This window comes from Tenrec ecaudatus, chromosome X, assembly GCF_050624435.1.
Source record: "Tenrec ecaudatus isolate mTenEca1 chromosome X, mTenEca1.hap1, whole genome shotgun sequence".
NCBI classification, from domain to species: domain Eukaryota; kingdom Metazoa; phylum Chordata; class Mammalia; order Afrosoricida; family Tenrecidae; genus Tenrec; species Tenrec ecaudatus.
This window is the reverse complement of record NC_134548.1, coordinates 40,582,488-40,604,484: the sequence shown is the minus strand read 5'-3', so window position 1 is coordinate 40,604,484 and position 21,997 is coordinate 40,582,488. Positions and strand designations below refer to the sequence as shown.

The following is a 21,997-nucleotide window of genomic DNA, read 5'->3' as shown; positions in this document are numbered from 1 at the left end:
CCTCAAATGGCAGGATACACATTCTTAAGTACAAATGGTACACTTCCCAAAAGAAATCATATTTTATCCCCTAAAAATAAATCAACAAATGTTTTTTAATCTTTAAACCTACTATCATACAAATCAAATTATTTGCAGACAAGAAAATTAAATTATAATATTATAATACATTTTAGGGTAAGCCAAGACCACCCTCAAGTTTAATGAGTCAGAAGATTCCACATTAGATTGTACTCATGGCTAAGATTTATTTTAGTAAAGAGTACAGAATAAAAGCATCTGGAAAGAGATATGCTTTGGATGGTGAGCCATGTGCACAAACACATGCCAAAAACTCAAAACTAAACTCACTGCTTTCAAGTTGACTTCAAGCAACTCGACAGAACAGAAACTGCCCTATAGGGTTTCCAAAGCTATAAGTCTTTAGAGAAGCAGGCTGCCAAATCCTTCTCCCTTGGAGCAGCTGTTGGATTTTAACTGACAACATTTTGGTTAGTGACTGAGTACTTTAATCACTGAAACACCAGCATTCACTAAACACCCACCAGTTGCCTCAAAATTACAAGCAACAATAAAAGTGCTACCATGAGATTCTATTACATGATCTGACTAGATGATACGCACAAGACACAATGATGGCAATTGAAAGTCATTATTATTTCTTATTAGACAGCAAACAAGACCAGTTTGCTAATAGGAAGCAAACAGCAGACAACAGGAACAGATTTGTGGTGAACCAATCCCATCTATCCCTACAAGTACTCAACATACCGCTGTATGTGAGGAACCAACTATGTTTAGCCAGGACTCACTTATCATCCAGAAATTACCCATGTCCATTTCTGTATCACTGGCAGACAAGCTGTGTATCAGTTGTCAGCAAGTATCTCTTTCCCCTTAGCAAATATATGTACCGCTGACCAGGTTAGGGTGGGTACAATATGACTGTGGTTCAAGCTTTTCTTGGCCAAGCCTGTCTCTCTTCTGTTTTCTTGTCCAGCTCTAACTAGCTCTCAAAATAAACTCATTTTGCTAGCAACCCCTGTATGATACATGCCCAAATCTCTGCTCCACTGGCAACCTACTGCCCAAAGGGGCCCGCCTGTTAATTACCTGCCCAGAAGTACCCAGTTAGGTTCCACGGGTTGATTCATCTACCACCACGGTCTTCTCAATGGGCCAAACCTGCCCACTGCCACTCATCTGCTGCTTTCTTGGTTCCCACTACTCACACCACTGCCTCTCTTCCTGCCACTTTGCTCCTCTGTACTTGCTATGATTTCTCTCAGTATTCAGCCTTATGTTCTCAGTAAATATTACCAGTTCAGAGTCCCCTGTCCGAAGGATATATGCGCCTCTTGGCTCTCATTGATCAGGAAGCCTCCAAAACCTATGTGACATTGGAGGTTTATATAAGACCACTCCTCATCAATTTCAGTGGGTGATTTTCATAAACCCACTAATCCTTTAGGTTGATCATAAACTGACAAATACTATTGTGTAGATTTTCCAGGCACTTATGGAGATTGTAAACCGACCAATCTTTGGAACAATTGTAGCCTAAACAATCATTTGGGGAGAATTACAAGCCTGAGGCCAGAAAAGCCGTACAAGAAAAATCCCACTCAACCATAAATGAAAGTCAGAGTGGTCGGACACAGACTTTAAAACATGCTTCCTGGTTAGTAGCAAAAAACAGGGGCATGAATGTAATATCTCTGCCTTGGAAAGACCATTCAAGTGTCAGGATTTATAACTTTTATGGAGGGCAACCTGATGGCACCTAATAATCCTGTAGGTATATCTTTCTACACAACCAAGTCATTGTAACTACAACAAGAGCCCCAGCAATACATCAAGGTACACATCAATGATCTTAATGGTTATAATAAGCAACTGGTAACCATGTAGAGCACAGTATGTTGCCCTGTATGTACACAACAAAAATTAACGATTGAAATCTAGATCCTTCAGAGAACCACATTCCCGGACTGAGAGGAGTCAATCATGGTTCCAGGCTTCCTTGAAGACATGAAGGAATTAACAACTAGACTTGTTAACACTTTCCTTACAAATATCAACATAAAAACCATAGATATTTAGAAAGTAAGTAATATAACTCTAAATAATCACTGGCTTGAAGACTAAATTCCAAGGGGAATTAGATAATATTTTGAGCCACATAATAATAAAAATATAACAGCAAAATCTGAGAAATGCAATTAAAGTAGTGCTTAGAGGAAATTTTACAGCCTTAAATGTCTATATTAGAAACAGCACAAAAATCAACAAGTATTGCTAACATTTTTCCAAAATGATATAAATGGAAATTACAATCCTTTTTCGATTCCATTTTTCCAGATCTAATTCCAGAAAGGGAATATTTTATTCATCCTTGCACAGTGAAACATTTGGCTTTCTTGGAACCGAAATACCACAGACTCTGAGCAAGAAGTAATCACATGCTTGAAGTGCATCTTTCCAAGGAGGCCCAACCACTAACACTATGTTTCATTTACTACCACTCTAAGGGGGGTGGTGTGTGTGTGTGTGTGTGTATGTGTTTGTGCGCACGCACGCACGCACGTGTGCACACATGAGAGAGAGAGAGAGAGAGAGAGAGACATGCTTTAGCAATTTTTAAATCATTTTACTAGGGGCTCATACAACTCTTATCACAATCCATACATACATCAATTGTGTAACATGCTTTAGAATTGGTATGTCCCTTTTAAGTGTGTAGCTAAAACTTTCTAATAAGTAGTTGCTGGTACTGGCCTTGGAAGTGTAAGAAAAGTAATACAAGGTAATTCCAGTTTTAAGTTCCGGCTCCTTCTGTGTACTTGTCGCACTGGAGTATTCCATGGTGCATACAGTAGCTGAATGGCTGGCCACTGACAGCCACACTGTGTCACACAGTCAAGCATTCCCAAAGGAGATATGTGATATCTGACAAGGTAACAAGTATTACTACTACAAATATTAGTTGGCTTGCCACACGTCCATAGATTTGGTTGGTCAGGAGACAAGAAGCCCAAATGAATCCAAACAATGGACTGCTCACCTAGACAGCAAAGCAAAATTAGCCTGGTGTCAGGAATCTAAATCCCCAATGCCACAGTATGAAATCAACTAGAGGGGCTAGATGACAAACGTCCAAGTATTGGGCCAGGTTGGCCACTAAATCCAACAGAAGTCTGCAGCTGTACTCCTGGGATATGTTGGAAGATGCCAAACTCACCTACTACACTTGAACTAGGAAATGGGTGAGAAATGGCCTTGTGGCAGTTTCTTCAAGACGGGAATGAGAAATTGCCTTAAGGTGGATCCTCATGACGCTGCGTATCTTCTCTTGCTTCAGGAGGAATCACAAGGCATTTTGCCAAGACTTGAGGCAGACTTGGGTCAAGCACTGCCAGGGTGGGGTAGCTGAAGATGCACAGGGTGCCCTGTAGCAAAGCTTTCCTCATACAACATGTTGGACCATAGGCTTCTCTGTGAACCAGAAGTAATAGAAAGATCATGCAAGTTAATATTTTTGGAGCACTACGCATTTCAGTTGGGCCCTTAATTAGTTAAAAGAGCAGAGTAGTGGAGTAAAGTGAAGGTGATGTTTTTGACAGACTATTCTCTGTCATTTATCCACAACACTAATGGAATTAACCATTTCAAATGCAGACAGCCTTGAAGCCGGCAGACTATTTGAGGAAAGTGTATGAAGGTCACAATGAGAAGCACTGGAAAGAAGCTATCTGGCTTCTCTATCCATTCACCCTTGGACTCAAGGAAGGATACTCGTGGGGTCTGATATTTCTAGAATGAATGTTGCTGTGTCTGGCCAAACAGAGTAAGGTCAGATTAAATGAAATGTTTCTAACACAATCCATGTGCGATAATCAGAACCATCTACCCTAGGCGGCCCTGAGATTGTGGAACAAGTGCAAATCAGATCGTAGAAACAGTGTTCTACAGTCCTGCCTACATGGGGAACGCCAACCTAATGCATTTGAATCACATCCCTTTACATACAGAGATTGGATAATTATATAACCTAAAACCTACTCCACTCCTATCAAGTCAATTAAGACTCATAGCGAACTTATAGAGCAGAGTAGAACAACTCCTATGGGTTTCTGAGGCTAAAATGTTCCACCAGCGGCAGATCTTATCTTCGTCCCTGGAACAGCTGGTGGTTTCGAACCTTGACGTTAGCAGCCCAATTCGTAATCCACTGTGCCACCAGGGCACCTTATGAATGACTATACTGCGACTAAGATTTACCTCTGCCACAAAAGAAGGCTTGACTTGCATTACTTTAGGGTTAAGCTTGGCTTCCATCAGTAGCATACAAAAGGCTACATTAATTATTCTTGGAATAAAAATAATGTAATGCTCCACATACAGATCTATGTAACATGATATGTGTAAGAAGGGAGCCCTGGTGTTATAGTGGTAACCCGCTGGGCTGTGATCCACATGATCAGCAGGTTGAAACCACCAGCTGCTCCGTGGGAGAAAGAATGGCCTTTCTAGTCCCCTAAACAATTACAGTCTCAGAAACCCATTGCAGGTTGCTGTGAGTCATGTGAGTCAGCATTGACTCAGTGGCAGCGAGTTTGGTTTTCTTTTTTATAGAGCTATCATCTGACTTAATCAAGGCTGGTGAGAGACAATTCAAATGCAGCTCTAGACAAACAGGTCCTACTCAGAGTGCTCCAAATGAAAAAAGAAAATAAAACCACATGCCATTGTGGTAATAGAACAGGAAATATGAAACCACCAACTGAAGCCCAGTGACTGGCATAAAAAGGAAAAATCACAGATTGGCCAGAGAAGTAAGTAAGAGTGAACTCTACTGACACTGTCCAGACTCTCTGCGGGGGTTGAAAAATCTCCTAAACTTAGGGCCTGTTGCTCACAAAAGAAAGAGAACTGGATAAAAATCCACCAAAACTGTGAAAGAGCTTTAGTGGTTTCAAAGTACAATGAAAATTCAAGAGAACATTACAATGTTCACTAGTAAAATGGGGTACAAATAGACACTGAGATAAGCTAAACCTATCATGCAGAAGAAACTCTCCAGGAGTAGTTAGGCATATGATTGGTGTTATTACATGGCGTCTAGTTGGTTCCAACTCAGAGCAAAACACTGCTAGGTCCTGCACCATCTAATTGTTACCATATTGGAACCCATTGTTGCAGCCTCTATGTCAATCCAACTCACGGAGCCTCTATGCAGCTTCTATGTCAATTCACCAAGCATGATTGCCTTCTCCATATATTGGACCATCCTAATAATATGCCCAAAATACCTGAGAAGAAGTCTCACCATCATGCTCCCCTTTTTTAAAGAACGTTTATCAGATCACCACCTTTGTGTTCAACAACTTCAACGACTCCTCAAGCCTTCCAACAGCTTGCTTGGTCTGTCCCACCTCCACACACCTCCACATATCCATATGTTGTTGATATTGTCCTTCTTTTCTATCCTTCCTTTTAAGGAGGATTCTGTCTGTTTTTTTTCCAAGATAGATGTGTCTGTTTTTCTGACAGTTCTTAGTATAGTTAATATGCTTCGCCAACATCATAATTCAAAAGCATCTAGTTTTCCCTATTCATTGTCCAAATTTCACATCCATGCGGCTAATAAAAATATGACTTGAGTCAGGTTCCCCTTAGGCCTTAAAGTGACAACTTTGTACTTTAACCCATTGAACAGGTCTTTTTCCACAAATTTGCCCAATGAAATATCTCATTGAATTTCTTAATTGCTGCTTCCATGAGTACTGACTGTGAATCCTAGTAAAATGAAGACCAGGACTGAATTCTACAAGAGCAGCTGGATTCCTGCTTACACCTGAGCTGCTTCTTACCCGGAGGTCTTCATCCCGAATATAGAGCTTCCTTTCCATTTAAAAAAAATATTACAATCAGAGAAGTTGAGGTAGTGGGCACAGGGAGAAGTTCTGTTTTAAACATTTTAGTTTGCGGTAAGTGGTCATGTATGTGACCCTGGATCTTTAAGGAAAAATTTTGGCTAGATATACCCTCAACACCCCCCCCCCAAAAAAAAAAACACTGCAGACAAGTCAATTCCAACTCATATTGGCCCTACATAGGGTTTCCAAGGCTGTAAGTCTTTAGGAGAAGAGACAGCAGACAACATTACCTTTCTCCTAAGGAACAGCCAATGAGTCTTTCTAGTTAGAAGTCCAATGCTTACACCAGAATGGGAAGTTTCAATATGCCAAGTAAGACTAAAGTCTTTAGAAGTGATGGCATTATCCAGGGAAAGGCCAGAAGACAAGGAAGGTGTTTTCGGGAGTAAATGAATGAGAGGTCAAGTAAAATGAAGCAGGTACATATAGCATTCTTTCGGAAGCAGAGTTCATCATATAGTATCAATTATTCTTCAAGGGACTGACAGGAAACAGCATCTATTACAGTCTCTCTTATTCTTCACCAGCAGACTGGATCTATGACTCAATATTAACTATTGTTTTCTTAGAAAGGTAGAGTACATAGTCTAAGTCAATAAGATTGGAAGGAATAACCTCATAAACTCAATAAATATTTGTTTAGTACTTAGCATATGCCCTATATTTTCTTAAGACAGGATCATTATCTTTATATCCTCTCTCATTCATTCAATATTCATAAGATTATTAATTAATGTGCTAGACCATAATATTTGACAATTGGAAAATGAGTGCTCAATTTACATTTTCTCTTCCTAAACACAACGTTGCCTTGTGTTTATCATATGAACCTGTAATAGGAATAGGCAGTGCAAAGTATGCTTCATGCAATTGGGATTCCAGATGGATCTCCGAGCTTTACTGTCAAAGATACTTGCATTGGAATTCCACACTACCAGACCTCCAAAACGAGTCCTGGCGGCAATGTCATGCAAGTGTTGGAATGCTAACGGTTAAGTCTGTGGTTCAAATCCACCAGCTAGCTCTTCCATAGGAGAAAGGTGAGGCTATCTGTGCCTTTTAACGACTTGCAAATCCTATACAGGGTCACTATGAGTCATACATAACCACTTCGATGGCAGTGAGTTTGGCTTGTAGTTTTGGGATATACACCCAAAATGACCTTGAGTGCTTACATTTTGTGAACTGTAGTGTCCTCCCTATAAAGTGGGGATCAGTTGTCATCCACCTTACCCAAAACCATACCAAACTCACTGTCAAGTCAATTCCAACTCTTAGTGCCTAGAATAAAACTGCCCCTGTCAAATGATTGGGGCAGGGAATGTATGGATGTGCTTTATACAATTGATGTATGTATATGTATGGATGGTGATAAGAGTTGTATGAGTCCCTAATAAAATGTAAAAGAAGAAAAGAGGAGAAAAAAATGATTAGGGCAAAGACCGTACAGATGTGCTTTATACAATTGATGTATGTATATGTATGAACTGTGATAAGAATTGTATGAGCCCCAATAAATTGTTAAAATTTAAAAAAAATAAATAAAATGTAAAAAAAAAACTGCCCCTGTGGGTTTCGGAGACTAAATCTTTACGATAGAATGCCTCATCTTTTTCCTGAGGAGTAACTGGTAGTTTCAAACTACTGACCTTGTGATTGCCATCCTAATGAGTAAATAGCCCACTAAGCAAGCCACCAGGGCTCCTTTTTATTGTGTAATAAAAATAACGAAAGCAAAATATTTGGTACAACATAAATTGGTTATTGTTGTTGGTATTATTATCAATAAAGATAATGTGTGTGATTAAGAACTACATGAGAACTGAAGAGAAAAAAAATTGTTGGGACAATCTCTGGAAAGGTGAGCTATCACTATACTCTTTTGAAGGGCAGGTCTTTATAAAGTATGTTTGGACTGCAGAAGGAAAAACAAAATCCACTCAGAATTTGTGCCAGGCCCCCTCCTGGTTTGTGGAGGCTCCCACTGAAGTCACTGGCATTCTAAATCATAGTGACCCTCTAGGACGGGGTAAAGTTGCCCTAAGGATTTCTCAGACTATAATTCTTTATAGAAGTAGAAAACCTTGAGATTTTCCTATGGAGTGGCTAGTGGTTTTGAACTGCTGACTTCGCAATTAACAGTCCAACTCATAACCACTACCCACTTGCTCTTGTCGGTCTGTTTGAAGCAGAATAGAGCCTGCCTACTCACTGTAATGGAAAGAGTCTAGGTGTAGGCAAACAAAGAATTTTAAAGCTCAAAGAACACATGTACTTTTGCAACACAGTTCAGACTAATGCAGCAAAAAATTTTAAAAGTTATATTTTCAGACTGGCTACTTATCATGAATTAGATATTAAAGAAGGATAAAATGACATAGGAAAGTAAATACATCTTTGTCAAAATCATCATTCTGGTTCCATGAGTAATACTAATACAGGGAAAGAAACTTGGAATATATTCCATTAACTTTTCTCTTTTTTTGCAGTGACAGCAAATTTTAAAACTCGGCATATGTTTCTAACTTAGCCTCTTTCCCTGAAGCGAACATGTCAGAGAGGATTACTGTGGTAAGTTGCTCATATGGATTTTTTAAAACAGAATTGGAATGCAGAATGCTGGAAGCCAAACCACAAAAGAACAGGCACATTGGAGATAGATTGGAGCAGATACACAAAACATACAATGCTTTGCCTAACTGGGCTTTGACACTGAAAAAGGAGGGCGGCTCCAGAAAATAACCCAGCTCTTCTAAGACACCATTTGAAAAGAAGAGAAGGAATAAAAACAGGGAACTTACTCCAAGTCAGAGATTTAGAATATGAACACAGTTTCAAAAGAAACCCTAGGTTTTAATTCTGAGGCACTCAAAATTTTGGCACAGTTTCTTGCCAACCTTTTACAGGCTATAATGAGTAGTACCAAAAATTCAACAGCAGTATTTGAATAAGCTTGAAAATAACTACAGTAATTAACACACACACACTCCAAAAAATAAAATAACGCAACTTAAAAAAAATTAAATGCTCTGGTTATCCCAGCCTTGTGGCACTGCATTTGATTTTCACTTGGGTCATATTTTTGAGAAGCACCATGTTTCCAACTTGCAAATGGTAAGGCTAATACAACCTTTATACAAAGAGGGGCCTCAATAAATGCAGAATTAAGGTTTGACTGATAAAGTATAAAGCAATTTGCTTAGGAGATCCTAAGTGTCAATTTGCAGTGACAGTATTATTTCAGCAGTCCTGAAGCTTTTCAGGTTAACCAGATCACTTTGCCATTGTAAGAAAACTGCTCCAATACCCAGAGTTTGCCTTTCAAGCCATTTCAAAATGTGAAAAGGAACCATCAGGAGCTAACCTTTTCTTCAAAAGCCCCCAAAGAAAGTTTTTTTTTCAAAAAAATCTTGTCTGTTATTCCCATGGCACAGTGGTTAAGAACTCAGCTGCTAATCAGAAGGTCAGTGGTTCAAATCTACCAGCTGTTCTTCAAGAAGGTGAGGCAGTCTGCTTCAGGGAAGAGTTACAGCCTTGGAACCCATGGGCATTTCTAATCTGTCCTATAGGATCCCTATGAGTAGGGACGGACTCAATTGCAGTGGGTTTGGTTTTCTGTTTGTTTTTGGTGACTCATCATATGCAAGTTAACACACACCTATGCACAAATGTACATCAATTTTCCCTTTTTCATTTTTCTATTCTCAAAATAACTCGTAAAAAAGAAACTTTGAATAAGTGTTCCTATAACTAAAAGGCGATATATGAGAAATTTCTTAGAAATATATTTTATTGAAACACAATCTTCAATATTATAACCAGAAGAGGGGAAGGAAAAAACACCCAACTCCACTACTATTCAGTCAATTCCAACTCATTGTTAAAATATAGGACAGAGTAGGCCCGCCCCTTTGAGGTTTCTGAAGCTGTAAATCTTGAGAATAGAAAGTCTTTCTCCCCAGGAGCGGCTGGTGGTTTCAAACTGCTGACCTGTGGTTGACAGCGAAATGAGTAACCCACAAAGCCACCAAGGTTCTTTTCAAGTTACTTTGGTGAAATAAACATTTTATATGTGAAATAACATGCTTTCTCCTAGCTCTCAATTCTGAAAGGCGACACTTGATAGAGTTTCTCATTTTTCCCCTCCCCAAGGAGAACCTGTACTGAGGTAATTCAAAGCATAGTAAGCATTTGAAATGAAAATGAACTACGCTTCATTATTACTCTAGATGCTGCCTGTGAAAAGGCAGCACTAGCACTACTCCACTACTCGGGAGCTCGAAGTGTAGAATCTCAGGGCGTACCCCAGAAGGGCTGAATCACAATCTGAATGTTAATAAGATCCCCAGAGGATTTATGTGCATACCCAGGTTTGAGATGCATCAAGTAGATGATCTATCAAATGCAATGTTGAGCAAAAGAAGTTATGTACAGATGCATGATTTCATTTATATATGTTTAAAACAAGCAAAATTAACTGATATTTGGAGATAGTAATTAGATGGTAACCATCTGAAGAAAAACAAGGGTTTCAGATTTTCTGGAGCCATGGAGGCTGAGTAAATCTTTGAAACTATCTCCTTGAGAATATCCTTAAATTTTCCACCAAAAACATCTCAGGAAATCTAAAAACCAAACAATAGTTTTTAGCTTACCTAGTAAAAGAGACCTGCCTTGATCACCACACTCTGAAAAAACTCTCTCTATGGGATCATATTGACAACAGTAACTTGGAAGATTATATAGGGGCCTTAGGGGGCAGTGAGTTGATGTCAGTGGAGATGAAGGAATCAGAAAAGGAGGGTGAGAATAGTTGTACAACTTGAATAATGTAATCAATGTTACTGAAATTATATACACAGAAACTGTTAAATTGGCATGCTTTGCTGTACATATTCCCAACAAGTTTTTTTAATTTTATTGAAAGCAAGGGAGTGACCTTTTCTCTTCCCTTGTCCTGATCCAATTTACTTCCAAAGTTGTCAATACCACCATACCACCTACCAATTCCTTCAGGCCAGACCTCTCCACTGACTTCCACCTGCATATCAAATTAAAAAACAAACGAGAAATTGCAATCAAGTCAATTTTAATTCATGGCAACCCCAGATAGTCATCTGGAATTCAGTGTGTCCAGTATTCAACTCTTGGTCTTCCCTGTCTCAAACCTGCTCTTCCCACAATCTTCCCTACCTCATCCAATGGCTACTCTATCCTTTCAGTTAAAAAAACAAACCAAACTCATCACCATCAGTCGATGTCGTCACATTGAAACCTATGGGGCAGGGCAGAGCTGACCCCTGTGCTTTTCAGAGACTAACTGTGAATGGAAGTAGAAAGCCCGTCTTTCTACCACAGAGGTGTTGGTGGTTTTGAACTACTGTCCTTGAGGATCACAGCCCAACTCATGACCACTTGGCACCAGAGATCCTTCCAGTTACTTGGGTCAAAATCCTTGGTATTGTCCTTGACTCTCACCCTCTCCCTCACACTGTTTCCAATTCATTAGGAAATCCAAACACTTGCTATAATCACCTCCACCTTGGTCCAAGCCAGGATAACCTCTCTTCAAATTAATCTTTCTGTTCTTGCTCCCTTTATACAGCATCACAATTGATCCTGAAAAACAGAAGCCAGATACAATCACTCCTCTGCTAAAAGCCTCCAATGCATTGATTCCCTTGTCCCTCAGAATCAAAAACATCCTACTAATGTTCTTCTATAATGACCTTAAAGGTCCTTCATGATTGTCCCACTCTCCCACACCCCTTCTCACACCGCTCACTGCTTCTTATTATCCATTTATCTCCCTCATGTTGCTCTAGGCACTAGGACCTTTTCACTAATAGCAAAAAGGTCTCCCAAAGGCCTCACCTCAGGACTTGGGTACTTCCTATTTACTGCCTTATAAAGCTCTTCTCACAAATCAACAGCTCTCTCAGCTCCTGCAGGTCTTTGTTAATCAGTGAAGTGCTTTCCAATTACTACCTTCCAACACATCCTATTCAACTACAGGGTGCTTTCCTCTTCACCTTTCCTGCTTTTCACTTCTTCAAACAATAAACTAATCGACTTGATCTATAATTTTACTTATTTACTTTATTTATTGTTTACCACCTGCAAATAGAATGTAAGGTTCTGGAAGGCAAAAATTTCCAATGAAATACAACTGGCTGGGTTTTGTTGTTGTTTGGTTTGGTTTATCTTTATTCATGGTTGTATCTTCAGTGCTAGAACAATGTCTGAATAATTGATAAGCACACAAATATTTGTTGAATAATTGAAAGAAAAGGAAATAAAAAGATATGATCCCACACACGGTTGACTTACTCTTTTCTAAAAAGTCTTCTAAATGTGAACTACACATGAACAATCATGTATAACTACCAAATGTAGCCAGTTTTTCACCTACATTAGTAAACTTGACAACCTCAACCTAATGCTAATTAATAGACTACTTAAATTCCACTAAAAACAAAAACAAACAAAAGCAAAACCAACTTCCCCTAAAGAATGTTTCTTTCACTCCCTCCCTTTAGATTTCTTTATCTTCATTCATTCTTTTCTCCTAGAGCGTCTGCTTCCATACTTTCCTGCTTTCTGGACCCACTGGAATACTTCATTGTATTGCACCTCCCTCTTTTGCATTTTGCAGCTATTTCAGTTTTTAAAAATGAAGAAAAAATTTAAGTTGTCAAGGATTTCATCTTGCTTGAATTCACAATCAATGCTCATGACAGTAGCAGTCAAGAGATCAAGACAGTAGCAGTCAAGAGATCATTGGGTAAATCTACTACCATCCATTTGATCCCCACGCATAGTGACCATACAGGACAGAGCAGAAAGGTTTCAAAGGGAGTAGACAGCCTCATTAGTCCATTGTGCCAAGGCTCCTAAACCAAACCAAAACCGAAACCAAAACCCATTGCCACCATATTGTTTCTAACTGATAGTGACCTTATCGACTGCATCCATGACTCTAAATATTGAAGGGAGCAGAAAGCCTCATCTTTCTCCCACTGAGCTGCTGCTGGGCTTCTGTTAGCAGCCCAACTCCTATTCTACATGGCTACCGAAACCAATCAGGTCCAACTCATATCGAATCTGTATAGTGTAAGCATAACCTTTACATGCATTGTGGTGGGGTGGGGATCAGTCACTCTCTTTAGTGTATTTGTTTTAGTGTAGTGGTATGAAACCAAGCCCCGTATCTCTCAGAATTACACCCGCAATCACTCATCTTCTCCAATAGGCTTTTCATTTCCCTTTACATTCCAATTTTCATGATCCCTTAAAATCTTCAAACTCCGTCTTTTTCTTTCCATCTACCATTACCAGCAATTTGTTGACAAAAGTATTTCATGTTTCACTGTCACCCTTTCCTGACTATCATGGCTAAAAGTGGTTTTTAACCAGAATTTATACCAAAACCTCCTAAAATGTCTTCCTGCCTTGAAATTCTAATTCAGCCAGTTTACATTGAAGGACCTGAGGCAATGGTTCTCAACCTATGGGTCGTGACCCCTTTGGGGGGGGTGTCAAACAACCCTTTCACAGGGGTCGCCCAATTCATAACATTAGCAAAATTATAGTTATGGGTAGCAACAAAAATAATTTTATGATTGAGGTCACCACAACATGAGGAACTGAATTGAAGGGTCATAGCATTAGGAAGGTTAAGAACCACTGACCTAACGAGACCTAGAGAAAAGCAAGGAGCCCTGGTAGTGTAGTGGGTTATTCACTGGGTTGCTAAACGTAAGGTCGGCAGTTCAGATACACTAGCCACTTCAAGGGAGAATGACTGGGCTTTCTACTCCCATAAAGAGTTAGTGTCAGAATACCAAAGGGGCAGTTCTCTGTCTTACAGGGTCACTGTGAGCCAAAATTGACTTGATGACAATGAGTTTGGTTTTGGGGGCAGCAGCCTTGGTGATGTAGTAGGCTCAAATTTGAACTACTAACCCGGAGGTCATTGGTTCAAACCCACCAGCCACTCCATGAGAAACATGAGGCTTTCAGCCTCCACAAAGATTTGCAGTCTCAGAAGCTCAAAGAGATGGCTCTACTGTCACATCATGCTGCTGTGAGTCAGCATCAACTCAGTGGCAGTGCGTACGGTTTGGTTTTTGGAAGCAGTTATACCCTGTACCTCATGGTGTCAGCATAACTGATTGGACTCAATAGTAACTGGTGGTGTGTTTGTGGTTTGGTTTTTGTTTTTTCTTGGGAAGCATAGCTAGGAGTCCCTAGGTGGCACAAATGATTTGCAATCTGTTACTAACAGATTGCTGGGTGGGTGCAAACAGGTTGACAGTTTGAACCCACCGGGCGCGATGCCACCAAAGACAAAGAAAAGGCCTGGCAATCTGTTCCCATAAAGATTACAACCACAGAAGCCCTATGTAACAGCTGTACTCTGTAACGCACGAGGTCATCCTGAGTTGGAATTGGTTTCAGGACAACAGGTGTGGTTTAGGGTGGTGCAAACAATGAACATTTAACTAGCCAAAAGGGTGAAAGCCTAAGTCCACCTAAAGGTGCCTTGAAGGAAAGACATGGCAATTTATTTATGAAAAATCCACCACTAAATGTCAACCAGAGAGCACAGTTCCACAGTTCCCATGACGACCATGGCGTCCCCATCAGTTAGAATCAATTTGAAAGCAACTGATAAGCAAACATGTTAGCAAAACCAGCTCCCTAAGACAGTCCAGTACACAAGCCAGCTTAAGGCCCACTGTTTAAAATCTCTCCAACCTCACTATCTAACACTCACAGAAGAGTCCTGGTGGTATAGTGGTTACAAGGTGGGCAGTGATCCGAAAGGTCAGCAATTTCAAACAGCAGCCACCCACTCCTAGGGTGAAAAATAGGGCTTTCTACTCGAGTAAAGAGTTACAGCCTAGGAAACACACAGGCAGTTCAGCACAGTCCTGCAGGGTTGCTGTGTATGACTTGGCATCAACTCAGTGGCAATGAGTAACTACTGAAATTGCAGGAATAAGAGTACAAAATAAGAGGAAGTCAGGCGCCGCTCAACTTTTGTTTCTACACCTGAAACACTCCAAAAGCAAACAACCAGAGATGAATTGGTAAATATAAAACTAATGATCTGCTCTGTAAACTTTCACCTAATTTACAGTAAAAAAAAAGTCAAAAACAAAACAGAAACCAAATAGACAAACTAAACTTCTGGTCATCAAATCCAACCACCTTCTCCTTATTTTATACTTCCCAAACTTTACATAATTTCTGATACCCTTAAGCTATCTCTTTTCTTAATGTGGACTACTCGCCTCAACTCGTTTGTATGCCATGTTTACCTGTGCTCCTCAGTATGATCCATGGGCCAGTAACAGCACCATCACTAGGGAACGTAATAGAAATGGAAATGGCCAGGCCCCCATCTCAGATCTACGGAATCATAAACTCTGGGACTAGGGCCCAGAAAACTCTGCATCCTTGTACTTATTGTGCACATTAACATTTGAGAATCACTATGCTAGCAACTTATTGTGCACATTAACATTTGAGAATCACTATGCTAGCAACAAAGTGTGGAAATATATGGGACAGTGGTTTGGTTTGAAATATTACTCATATAACCCACAAGGTTAGCAGTTTGAAACCATCAACTGTTCTGCAGGGGGACAGATGGGGCTTCTTACTCCAGTAAAGGATTACAATCTCAGAACCCACAAGGATAAGTTAGTTTGATCTTGTCCTATAGGGTCACTATGAGTCAGAATCGACTTAACAGCAGTGAGTTTTTGAGTGACAGATTACAGAGGATGGGTAGCAAAGATGGTGTAGCAAGGTATCTGGAGGTTGTGTCAAAATGAAATACAGCTTTTATCCTTAAATAATTCACAATCTAACATGGGGAAAAGACACCAATAACTAAGAAAAAGATAAACTATGATATGTGTGAGTTGAGAAAGAGGTTATTGTATTAGTCTGGGTACTTTAGAGAAACAAATCCACAGAAACTCATGTAAAAGAGAGTTTTATATAAAGGGTAAGTGCGCATCAAGAAAACATCCCAACCCAGTGCTTCCCAAGCCCACAAGTCCAACATTCACCCATTAACCTATCTGCCCAACACCAGTCCACAAAGTCCTCCTCCATCTCACAAAGCAGGCACAATGATGCCAACTGCAGGAGGAAAGCTGAGTCAGTGAGCATGTAAGCATCTCAGCACTGGCAGGGGTCTCCACAGGGGTGCTCCAGCACCCAGGGCTGCATCAGGGTAGACCAATGTGGCTTCTCCTTGGGGATATCTTGCAGGAAGTCAGCCTTGCAAGCAGGGAACCACTAAGGCAGCTGCACCCTGGTGCGACCATCACAAAGCAAGAGACAGGAGAAGTTGTTGAAAGGCAAGGCTCACCAGGCTATTTATCCCTCCACCCTTCAATTAATCCCACATGTGTTTATCGGCTAGGTTGGCACAATAAACTAACTCAGTTATTAATGGTTGCGATAGGTCTGTTTTGTTGGATTAACCAGTATCCAATCCTTATTCATTTTAGACTAAAATATCAACTATAATTATTTATGAGGGAGTCAATTTAATATGGTGAAGGAGGAATATGATCATTCTTTGTGAGCCAAAGCCAAAGTCTAAGCACTACTGGAAATTAGAGAGATGGCAAACAGAAAGGATGGTAGAAATGGTCAGGACAAAATAGCTCTCTCTAGCTTAAGCTTCAGAAGTAGAATACAACTGACTGTGTGTAATACCTTCCTCTAGTTCTATTAGTCTTCAGAAGATGCCTTCCAAAGTTGATTCACCTTAGTCAATTCTGGAAGCACTCTATTTGTATCTTTCTGGAAATGGTTACTCTTCAAGTTTCATGTGGCCTTTTCATTAGTTTCTGTTCCAGCATTAGTTTCTCATTAAATTCTGCCTTATTTTGAAAGCTATTTTCCCCTAGATATGCAGAACTTTTAGAATAAACTATGGTCTAATATGTGAAAACATAGTTGTCTTATAATTATCCCTTCTATAATCCATACAATGATGCTCAAACCTTAACTATTATTTTAGCCTTCTGAATTTCTTCTATTACACAATATGTATTACTGTTTTTCTAATGGCATTTATCAGTATCCCTAGTGGCATGGTGGGTTATGCATTAGTTTTCTAACCACAAAGCCATCAGTTCACACCCACCAGTAGCTCTATGGGAAAAATACAAGGCTTCTGATCCTGTAAAGATTTACAACCTCAGAAAACCAAAGGGCAGTTCTATTCTATCTTATAGGGTCGCCTCAAGTTGAAATCTGTCTCCCATGAAAGGGCTGCTGAGTTTGAACTGCCCAGGTTAGCAGTCCAACTCTTATGTGGCAATGCCACCAGAGCTCCTTGCAATATCAATAGTTAACAACTAATGACAAGTACAGTTATTAGGGTCTTACGACATACTAAGAAGCCCTAGGCATAAGGGTAAAGGGCATCTCTCAGGAGCCCAAGAGAAAGGTAAGGCCAATGAAATCTACTTCCCAGAACATGTAATGTTCAATTCATTCTGGGGAAATGGGCAACTTTTCCCAAGTAAATTGTGGTTGTCTTGAAGGGTGGATAGGAGTTCATCAGGCACTGGAAAGAGGAAAGAGCATCCCTACACACCCTTCCCCACCCTCGCACCCCACCTCAGTCCCAAATTTGGTAATGTTAGCAAGCATACTATCACTTAAAACAAGAAAATAAAGAAGACACAGAAAAAAATAAAAATTAACCAAGACTAAAGCCTTCCTAATTGGAGAAAACAAATTCCATCTTTAAGTACGCTTCAAATCTAAAAGTAAATGTTTATAAAACATGATTCACAATCTTGGAAAAGGAGTAGAGAAGGAGGAAGTTCAACTTGTGTTCTACTAAGCTAAAATAAATGAGTACAAAATACCATCTATGCTTGGGAACACAGCATATTTTTCATTAAAAATGCTGTTTGAAAATGAAGACCTATGAGACCTTCAATTTTACAGTATTTGTCCAAGTGGTTTATATTCCAAATATCATTTTTAAGGATATTTAGGTGGTCAGCAGTCCAAACTACCAGCTACTCTGCAGGAGGAAGACGAGGCTTTCCACTTTAGTCAAAAGAGTTACAGTCTTGGAAACCCCCAGGGTCAATTCTGCCCAGGAGCCTTTTGCAAGTCTTCCCCCACCCCAAATAATCCAGGCTTCACTGCAACCATCAATGATAATACCCTCATCAACCATTCACTCACCCTTACGTGCACACTTTCACATTTTTCCAAGTTTAGTTTCACACTGTAGACAGCACAAAGCAGATTTAAGTCTATTGGACATTTTACCCTTTCATTAAATTATTTCCTCCCGAATTCCATTAGTTTAACTTTTCTCTGCAAGGGTCCAGTAGGGAACACATCAACAGCATATTTACAAAGGCAACCACAGCTAGTCTCTCTCTCTCTCTCTCTCTCTCTCTCTCTCTCTCTCTCTCTCTCTCTCTCTCTCTCTCTCTCTCTCTCTCTCTCTCCCTCCCTCCCTCCCTCCCTCCCTATCAAATCCCTCTTGGTTGGGGGGCCTTCTACCACAGATCAAAATCAGCAGACCAGGAAGAAGAAAACGGAGGCAGGAAGGTTTGTTCCCTTCTTTCCACTCCCTGAAGCCAGCTTTCTCTAAACTCCCCAATCCCTTAGGGCCACACCTTAACCTCACAGCCCCGACCCCCCACCCCATTCCATACAGCACCGCCCCCGCCGCTGCTGTCACTCGCCACTGCTTGGAAAACAGTCCTAGCTTTTGTCAAAATATCCACAAGCACAATGGACCAGAAGACGGACACATTCCCAGGGGCTGGGTGAAGGAAAGTCACACAAATGCCACACCCTCCTTAGCACTAGCCTGGGGAGATCTCCAAATCGTCGCCCCCCCCTTCCGTCCCCCTCCCCCTCCAGGGGCGTTCCAGGCAACTGAGTCCCCAGGGGCAGAGCAACGGGGAGGGAGGGGCCGGGACGCAGTTCCTGGGCAGCAGGAAAAAGGGGAGGGGGAGGGCTGAACTTGAAGCTGGGACACCCTCCTGCGCCCTCGCCGACCTCCCGGTGTGCGGCTGTCCAGCCTCCAAAACGCCTTCCTTCCATTTTGCTCCTCGCACACGTCTTCCCCCACTCCCGCCACCGCTCTGCTCACCACGCGGCCTGAGCGCGACCGTTCCAGGCAGTGCCGCCGCGCCCCCACCCCCTTTCTGGAGTGACCAAGGTTCCCCGCTCATTTATCCCCACACGTCCTTCCCCTCCTGGGGCGCTCTACTCCGGCCATGGTCCCCCGCGGGGTGTCCACTCACCACGCGCCCCGCGCCGCTACTTCTCCCTCCACCAGCTGCCCGCTGCGCCTGCGCTCCCGCTGCCGCCAACCGAGCCCCAGGCTGGAGCGGGCCAGCAGAGGCGGCTGGAAGTGGCGGGGGCCGGGCCGGGGCGGGGCCAGGTGGGGTGGGAAATGAAGGGCGGGGCCAGGAGCGGTGGGACACCAAGTGGCTACTCTCTGCCACAGCCTCTGGGAAGCCTGAGCGCTGGAGGTATGAGGTATCTCATTCGGGAAGTCTTTTTTTTTTCCTTCCCCTACCAGTGACAGAGGAACCATTGAAGTCTCTCTGCACCCAATTACTTACCCCACAGAAACCTGTCTTGTCACAGGATCTTTATGCTTCTCTCTCAAGCCACCTGTGTGCCCACCAACTGCTCCTCCCCACATATTAGCCCCCTTGCCCCAATCTTTTCTTCTCATCAGCCCTCAAGGGATGAAGCACATGGACATTTCTCACCGCAGATCACTTGGGCAGGGCATCCTCCTCAACACGCCTCTTTGCGGTGTGCGAAGCCAGATTCTCCTTGGTCGCTATCCAACCATTGCTCGCTGTTTTACAGCCCAGGAAGTTGCCCTTTCTCTGAGGACAAACTCTCTTGCCAGTTTCTGGGACAGCAATCTGCATTTTCTACCTAAACTTACCCAAATATCTTGGGAAGAAGAAGAAAAAGGATTCTCAATTAAGACGGTTTTCTTTCTGGCCCTGTTACAAGAACCTTAAAAGTTGAACCTTCTAAAAGCCCCTCTGAGAAACAGAAATTTCAGTCTGTGCTGTGTAGACATTGTACTAATGGTTGTAGGCTTACAGGCACTTCGAATTTTAAAGAGACGGACTTGATTATTATTCCATGCCACATGCATACTTAGTTTTAATTGGATGCTCTCCTGTTTAGAATCTGGTCAGCTGTAGAATCCCTCAAACACACCTGAGTGAACCCAAAGAGAAATGGACTGTGGACAGGAGGTGATTTATTTCACGCTATTCCCTGTCTCTTCTCTTTACTTTAGTTAGCCTAGAATGGAGAAACATTTGATTAATTAAAATAAAAGAAGTCCCACACACCAGTAGTCCTTCCCAACAAGTATTTTGACTGTGATGGAGATATTTTATTGGTGAGCCTGGTAATTGTCTTGAAGGTCTGAGTATCCTCAGACTCCTCTCATCAATATTTTTGGTTCCATTAAAAGGACTTATCCTATTAAGTTCACTAATAGAATGCTTTGTATACATACGGTGCTTGAGAGAGACTAGGTTTGTTGCTATGGGTTGGAACTGACTCTGGTGTTCAGGTGTTTCAGGGTTTTTTTTGCTTTTAATAGATTGTTCAGTTCATTTCTTTTAAAAAATTCATTTTATTGGGGGCTCATACAATTCTATCACTATCCATGCATACATCCATTGTGTCAAGCACATATGTACATTTGTTGCCATCATCATTCTCAAAAATTGCCTATTTTGTCAGATTATAATCAGAGTGTTAAAAACATAAGTTGCAGTAGTTTGGCAAAAAAGAGAAAGTTATTGTGTAACTCAAGGTGAGAAAACCGGGTCCAAGATTGGCCTTAGGGACAAATGAAACCAGAAACCAGGAATGCCTAAAATTCCAGCTCATTCTCTCAACCCTACCACTCTCAGACAGGGTCATTCTCTCGGAACCCCAGAAAGGCATGCTCTGCAAGTTTGGAACAACCTGATAAATTGGTGTCTGATAAATTGTGAGCTCACACTTGCTAATGGAAAGTGTTCCTCTCTGCTTAGTTTCCATTTTCATCCACATGATAAAGTGGCCGATTAGGAAGGACTAAGTAGAATGCTTCTTAGACACAAAGATGGGGAGAGTTTGTCTCAAGTACTTTAGAGAAGTTATCAGGAGTCTCAGGAAAAAGACTTCACACTTGATAAGGCAGAAGGGATATGAAAAAGAAAGAAGACCTAGGACAAGATGGATTGACCCCGTTGTGAAGATGGCATAGGACTGAGGAGAGTTTCTTTCTGTTACACACAGGATTGCCATGAGGCAAAGCCAACTTGTTGGCACCTGACAAAAAGAAAGAACATACTTACTCCTGGAGAGAAAGTGGATCTGTGACATAGAGTGGCACCACAATAGAACCCTATGGGTGGAAAATACATAAATAAATGGATAGATAGAAACTTTCTAAATGAAAACAAAGGGGAGAGGGGAGGTGTTCTTTCCATAAGAAGGAAACGGTGCTGCATTTAGGGAATATAGCCTTGGATATATCTATATATCTTTGATTATTCTATATATCATTAAAAAATATAGATTTTTGGATATATCTTATATATCTACATATAAAACGAGAATAGCCGTTTCTATTTTTTTAATTTCTAGAATCTGCTTACCACAAGGTCAGCAGTTCAAAGGTGCCAGCAGCTCTATGGGAGAAATAAAGGTTTCTACTACAGTAAATAGTTCAGTCTCAGAAATCCACAGAGGCAGTTCTGCCCTACCCTTCAGGGTCACTATGAGTCAGCATCAACTCAATGACAGCTTTGTGGTGTTGTTGGGGGATTTTTTGGTAATTATATTGGTTTCATACCAATTCTCACTAAGTTCGCGTTTATCCATGATACCAATAGAGCTTCTATGCCTTGATTTTCATTGCCATCAAGTTGATTCGGACTTCTGGCTAGTTTATGTAGGATTTCTGAGGCTGCAAACCTTCAGAAGAACAGAGAGCCTCGTCTTTCTCCCTC

General features: G+C 41.2%; 1 protein-coding gene across 1 annotated transcript in view; it reads right to left on the bottom strand.

The window, feature by feature from the left end:
* The window catches only part of PRRG1 (proline rich and Gla domain 1), a 98,167-nt gene extending 78,791 nt beyond the window's left edge, over positions 1 to 19,376 (bottom strand). The window contains exon 1 of the mRNA XM_075538917.1: positions 19,256 to 19,376. The gene's annotated coding sequence lies outside the window, so the exon portion shown is untranslated. The remainder of the gene's footprint in view (positions 1 to 19,255) is intronic.
* Positions 19,377 to 21,997: the final 2,621 nt, after the last annotated feature.